This window comes from Mastomys coucha, chromosome X, assembly GCF_008632895.1.
Source record: "Mastomys coucha isolate ucsf_1 chromosome X, UCSF_Mcou_1, whole genome shotgun sequence".
NCBI lineage: Eukaryota > Metazoa > Chordata > Mammalia > Rodentia > Muridae > Mastomys > Mastomys coucha.
Window position 1 is genome coordinate 155,905,188 of NC_045030.1, and position 5,967 is coordinate 155,911,154.

At 40.0% G+C, this 5,967-nt stretch overlaps 1 protein-coding gene across 8 annotated transcripts in view; it reads right to left on the reverse strand.

The window, feature by feature from the left end:
- The window catches only part of Reps2 (RALBP1 associated Eps domain containing 2), a 230,506-nt gene that overhangs the window by 92,988 nt on the left and 131,551 nt on the right, over nucleotides 1–5,967 (reverse strand). The gene's annotated exons all lie outside the window — the stretch shown is intronic.

The following is a 5,967-nucleotide window of genomic DNA, read 5'->3' on the forward strand; positions in this document are numbered from 1 at the left end:
AAGAAAATATCTAAAAAAAAAAAAAGAAAAGAAAGAAAGAAAAAAAGAAAGGTAGAAGCAGGTAAACCTGGGTTATAGGTTTTGAGACCCTATCTCAAAAACAAATAAAAGTACTCTTCTTGGAATTGTCTATACATTTACAAGCACAAACATTCTGCAATAGGCCTTTGTTGCTTAATTTATCTCAGATGTTTTCTAAGTAGTACACCGGCTACTACTCATCTTTTGATGAGCTTCATTTTATGGTATGGTATGGGTGCATTGTAATTTTAATTATGGGATGAATTTTATTATCAATATGTTTAAAGCAAAGGTAGCATCTTTCTTTTCTTTTCCTATGATTTAAAAAGAAAAACACTCTGACAAAAGCAACTTAAAGAAGAAAGGGCTTAGCCTAGCTCACAGTTCCAGGTTACAGTCCACTTTAACAGAGAGGTCACAACAGCAGGAACTTACAGCAGCTGGTCATATCACACCCCCAGTCAAGAAGCAGAGAGCTACAAATACCTACCTCTGTTCAATAACCCTCTCCTTTCACACAGTCCAGGATCCCAGTTGGTAAATGGTACCTCCGTAGTCTGAAGGACCTTCTCACCTCATGCATACAAAACAACCTAATCTAGACAATCCTTCACTGACACTCCCTTCCAAGGTAATTCTAGATTTTGTCTAGCTGGAACATAACACTAACCATCATTAGTGGGAATTTTGTTCAGCCATAAGAATGGTTTTAATGTGTGGCTCTTAATGGATAGGGCCATATGCATCATGGTAGAAAAGGCTGTCCATCAATATCCACCCTCCTCTTTTAAAGTAAAACAGTGCCATTAGAAACAACTACCCTGTTTCATAGCTAGATGTATTCATGGGACCAGTTTTTGTTCCCTTCGTCAGAGTGGAAGTAGTAGAAGTCCCTAGTCTAAATTTTTAAAGGGTAGCTATAACTCCTCACAGTCTTTGTGCTTCTGCCAGAATTCTCAATAACAACAATAAATAGGACTTTTGTGATAAAACCCGAATTAAAGCTTTTTAGCATCACCATGGAAACAAAATGCTGTAAACCTTAGGCATAGCTTTGGAAGAAAAGGTCAGAGTCAAGAGTAGAAGGAGGGGAAGTTCCATCCAATAGAGGAGAGAAAAAAACATTTCTTGGAAAAAAGATTTATCATTGTAATGATAAAAGCCAGTTCAACTGTAAAAAGGATTGGCCTCGGCATGTGATTTTTCTTATAGGAATTTCAGTAATAGATGTTTCATGGCTACAATAGCAGACCTACAAAACCAAACCATCATCAAACAGGCCTCATGCTTGAATGCCTCTAGATTTTGTAGATCTGTATCACATCCTGCCTGATTATTACATTTGCTTATATATTTGTGCATGCATGTGGCGTGCTCATCCTCACACATTTATATTGTCTTTCAACAATGGCAGTTATATAAGACTGGTGAGTTAGATGGCTTTAAGACCAGGATAAGCTATAACAAATTATCTGATCTGATCACATCACCTTCTCCAATGAAAGCCCACACTTGTTTGTTGCCTGTTCCTAGAGCCCCGAGTTCCTGTAAATTACATATTCACACTCTTTGCAATTCTCAAAATTGAAACCTACTGTCCTATATTTGCAAACTTACTTACTTTTTTATGTGTATGAGTGTTTTGCCTGCAGGTGCATATGTGTACCAAATGCATGCCTACTGCCCATGGAAGTACAAAGAGGGTGTTGGATCCTCTGAAATTGGAGTTACATAAGTATCTTAGGGTTTTAATGCTGTGAACAGACACCATGACCAACACAATTCTTATAAAGGACAACATCTAATTGGGACTGACTTACAGGTTTAGAGGTTCAGTCTATCATCATCAAGGCAGCATCTAGACAGGCATGGGGCTGGAGGAGCTGAGAGTTCCACTTCTTATTCTGAAGGCAGCTAGGAGAAGACTGGCTTCCAGGCAGCTATGAGGAGGATCTTAAAGCCTACACCCACAGTGACTCCTCCAAACAGTACCACTCCTTGGGCCAAGCATATTCAAACCACCACAATGAGCAACCATGTGGGTACTGAGTACTGGACAGAGTAGCCAGTGATCTTTGCTGCTGTGCCATTTCTCTAGCTCCTCCATCCAATTTACTTTCCATATTATCATTATACTTTAAGCTACTATCTCTCCATACCTTGGCAGCATACACTGCTTTCTATCAACCTGTGGGGCCCATCTTTTTAAAAGAAGGCTTTGTTTTATTCACTCAAGTCAATATTTTGCTTCATCTCAAACCTTCTTCCCTTCTTTCACATATCTTTTCTTATTTCTGATTTTATAAACAGAGTAGGCCAGATAGACTTGTGAAAGAAGGAAAGACTGGAGGGATAAGGATCTGGCAGAGTGGCAGACCACATCAGCTGCCCATGAGTTGGTGACATTCTTCCATGCCTTGGAGAAGAGAAGCACAGAAGTTCTTGGGCAAGGTGAAAAAATATAGTAAATGGTACCTGTGATTAGTCAACAGAAGCTGGGTGAACCTTGTGAGCAGATGAGTCATAAAAGATGAAATAATAGCCAATAATAGTGTGGAAATGCTTGAACTTACAAGGAATCAGCAGTTTTTGTCTGTATTCAAAGAGATGATGACTAATGCATGAGGGTGTAGGGGACACACTGAGACAATGCTAGGAATAAAGCAAGCTCACGGGCTTTCTGCAGCGGCCTAGCAATATACATCTGGACTGTAAACATCTATATAGTCTTTTATCCCAAAACTTCTCCATTTATGATTTAACACAAGAAAATAAATGGATGAGTAAAGGTAAGTGTAGATTTAAAATCATTGATGACTTTTGCCTTGGTTAATCCTAAGAGTAAAATGGGGGATTCCTAAGAGATTGTGGGGGAGGAAAAGAAGGTTTGTGTCTATTGGGGGAAATTTTTCCACGAATGTACAATCAACTATTGTACATCCATATCATGTATCCATTAAAAAGAATGATACATTTTTCACTGTGAAATAGGAAAAAAATAGTAATTGGAAAGGACAGGACATGGAACAGCAAGTGTAGTCTGATCCTGTTTGTCTAAAGACAAGTGAAATGAGCATGGTCATACAAGTACTCTCAGGCAGAAGCCTCTGGTATGTTTAGTCTCTCTCTACTTTAGGCACTTCTGATTTGTCACAGTTTAAATATTTTCTAGAAATATAGAACATAATAAAATTATGTACAATTTAGAAAACCTCTTGTGCTTTTCTGTAAGAATGAACTAATACAGAAACAAATTAAGTAGATGCAATGTATGGTGGTTTGAGTGATCTATCCCTCCTGTTCTCAGGCATTTGAATAATTGGCCCTGCTGGTGGCCCTGTGTAGGAAGGCCTAAGAAGTGTGGCCTTACTGGAGGAAGTATGTCACTGAGGGCAAGTTTTGTGAGCTTAAGGGCCTGTGCTTTTTTCAGTTTTCTCTGTTTCCTGCTTGGGGTTTAAGATGTAAGTGTTCTGCTTGCTGCACCAGTTGTTATGCCTGGCTGCTGCCACACTTTTCCAACCACCATGGTGATGACTAGTCTTATTCCTCTGGAACTGTAAACCCTTCTGTAAGTTCCCTTGATCTCAGGGCTATATCACAGCAATAGAAACCTAAAACACAATAACAACACCTGCCTTTTACACTATAGAAACATTCTATTCCTCAAGAGATAAATTTAAACTGCTTGTTAAAAGTTCATTTCTGTAAGCCTTTTGTGTAAGCTGGATTCTAGTCTTGAGAGACTGGTGCAGGAGGATTCCCCTAAAAGTTCTAGACTACCCTGGGACTACATAGTGCTTCTGAGGCCAGCCTGGCCTAAATAGTAAGACCCTATATCACAACAAAACAAAAAATATCCAGTTGTGTACACCTATTCTTAAAAGACAGTGGGATTGGGCTATGAATGCAGATCTCTCTGCCCAGCTATCATCATTATCACCCTCATCATCGTCATATGTGTGCATATACTTTGCCTGCATATAAGTCTGTGAGCCACATACATGCAGTGTCCATAGAAGCCAGAAGAGGGTGTTGGATCCCCTGAAACTAGAGTTAGAGATACTTATGAGCAGCCATGTGGGTGTTGGGAACTGAACCTAGGTCCCTCTGGAACAGTGACCATACTCTTAGAATTGGCTCATTTTTCCTAGTACCCCATTAGCTATTCTTAATATAACTATTAGATTTATCTAGACATAATGAAAGCGTTCTCTCCAACACATCTATCAAAACCAAAATACTTAGCTAGGTGGCAGTGGCTCACACCTTTAATCCCAGCACTTGGGAGTCAGAGGCAGGCGGATTTCTGAGTTCAAGGCCAGCCTGGTCTACAAAGTGAGCTACAGGGCAGCCGGGGCTACACAGAGAAACCCTGTCTCGAGAAAACAAAAAACAAAACAAAAACAAAATACTTTTCATCAAGAAATACATGTCACCATTGAAGATGTTAAAAGACACTGCCTAAATTCAGAATCTCCCTAAAGCAGCCTTGAGACAGGAACTTGAGAGTACATTCTATATGGTTAAAGGCAAAGTTAGATAGAGCAGGAGGAAAGAAAAGTTTAAGATTTGTTAACAAATGGGTGCTATGACAGACTAAACCATAGTCTGGTCATTCTGTAAGCATTCTAAAAAAATTTTCTAGAAAGAATCACAGAACTATCCACTGGCATCAAGGGAGTCCTGGGGCTTTATCCTCATCACTCGCAAACAAAGTATCAGGGCTGCTCCTAGAACTTTTCAGCCATGGAAATGTGAGCCTGGGGTACATATTAAGGTGTATGGGCCAAACAGGCTAACATTTGAAGTATGTTTATCAACTAAACAAAGCCTTGCAATCCCAAGGAGCACAAATGACCTTACATTAAGATAAAGGATCTGGGGCAAAAGATTAGCTCACTCTCTAAAAAACAAACAGGCAAAAAGCATCTACCCATGCTCCAAATACACTGAGAGACCCATGTACGTTTCCATTCTTGGTCCGTGCAAGGGAAAGACACTGACACAGCTATCCATATTGTTTTAGTCTTCTTGTAATCCCAGTAGAGTCTTCTAGTTCCTAATCCTATATCCTTGTGAAATTTTCATAATATCATCACTATGGCTACCCTTACCCTAAAGACCAATCACTATAAAATTATGTCAGAATTTTAACAAAGTATGGGTTAAGATTTAAGAGAAATTTTTATCTGACAAACTCATTGTTGAGAATCGGTTTCATAGAGAGGTCCTGATTTGAGTAAATTAAAAAAGAATCTATAACTTCACTATGAGGAGAGTATTTATTAGAACAAGTGAAACATCCTGAGCTCTGCCAGGACACTTAGGTCATGCTAATGTGAGAGCCAATGAGACTCTGCTTTAGTAGAAAAGGTAATAATCTACACACCACTAGCAGCCAAGTCTGCCTTGATTTAAACTGCACACAGATTGGGAAAGCATTTCAGGAAACGCTATCAATAGTTCGCCTACATACATCAGCGGAAAGGCCCCTGTAGCTCCCTGCATGACATCTGAGACAAGGCTGACTCTGCTGTAAAAAGGCATGTCTCCTACATTTTGTTCCTCAGCTTTCCTAGGAGGACAAACCCTACCTCACAGGAAGTAAGGGAAAAGGCACTCCTCTCTGACACTTCTGGCCCCAGTGTAGCTATATAGCCAGCCGCTGACTCAAAAAGAATTCCCAGAAACTCCAAAGTAGCCCACCCACAAGGCCCACAGCCCTATACCCATTCCCACCACCCAAAAATCATTCACATTTGGAGTCTTCTGAATTGAACCCTAAGAACGCAAGGATAAACTACCATAGAAGGTTCCGGCCAGGTGCTAATCACTGAGCTCTGACCTCAAAGAACCACACAATGTCTCAGGAATATACCACTGATCTTCCTTTAAAATTACCATGCTATAGAGGACAAGACTGCAGCCAAGCAGGCTCACAGTGGG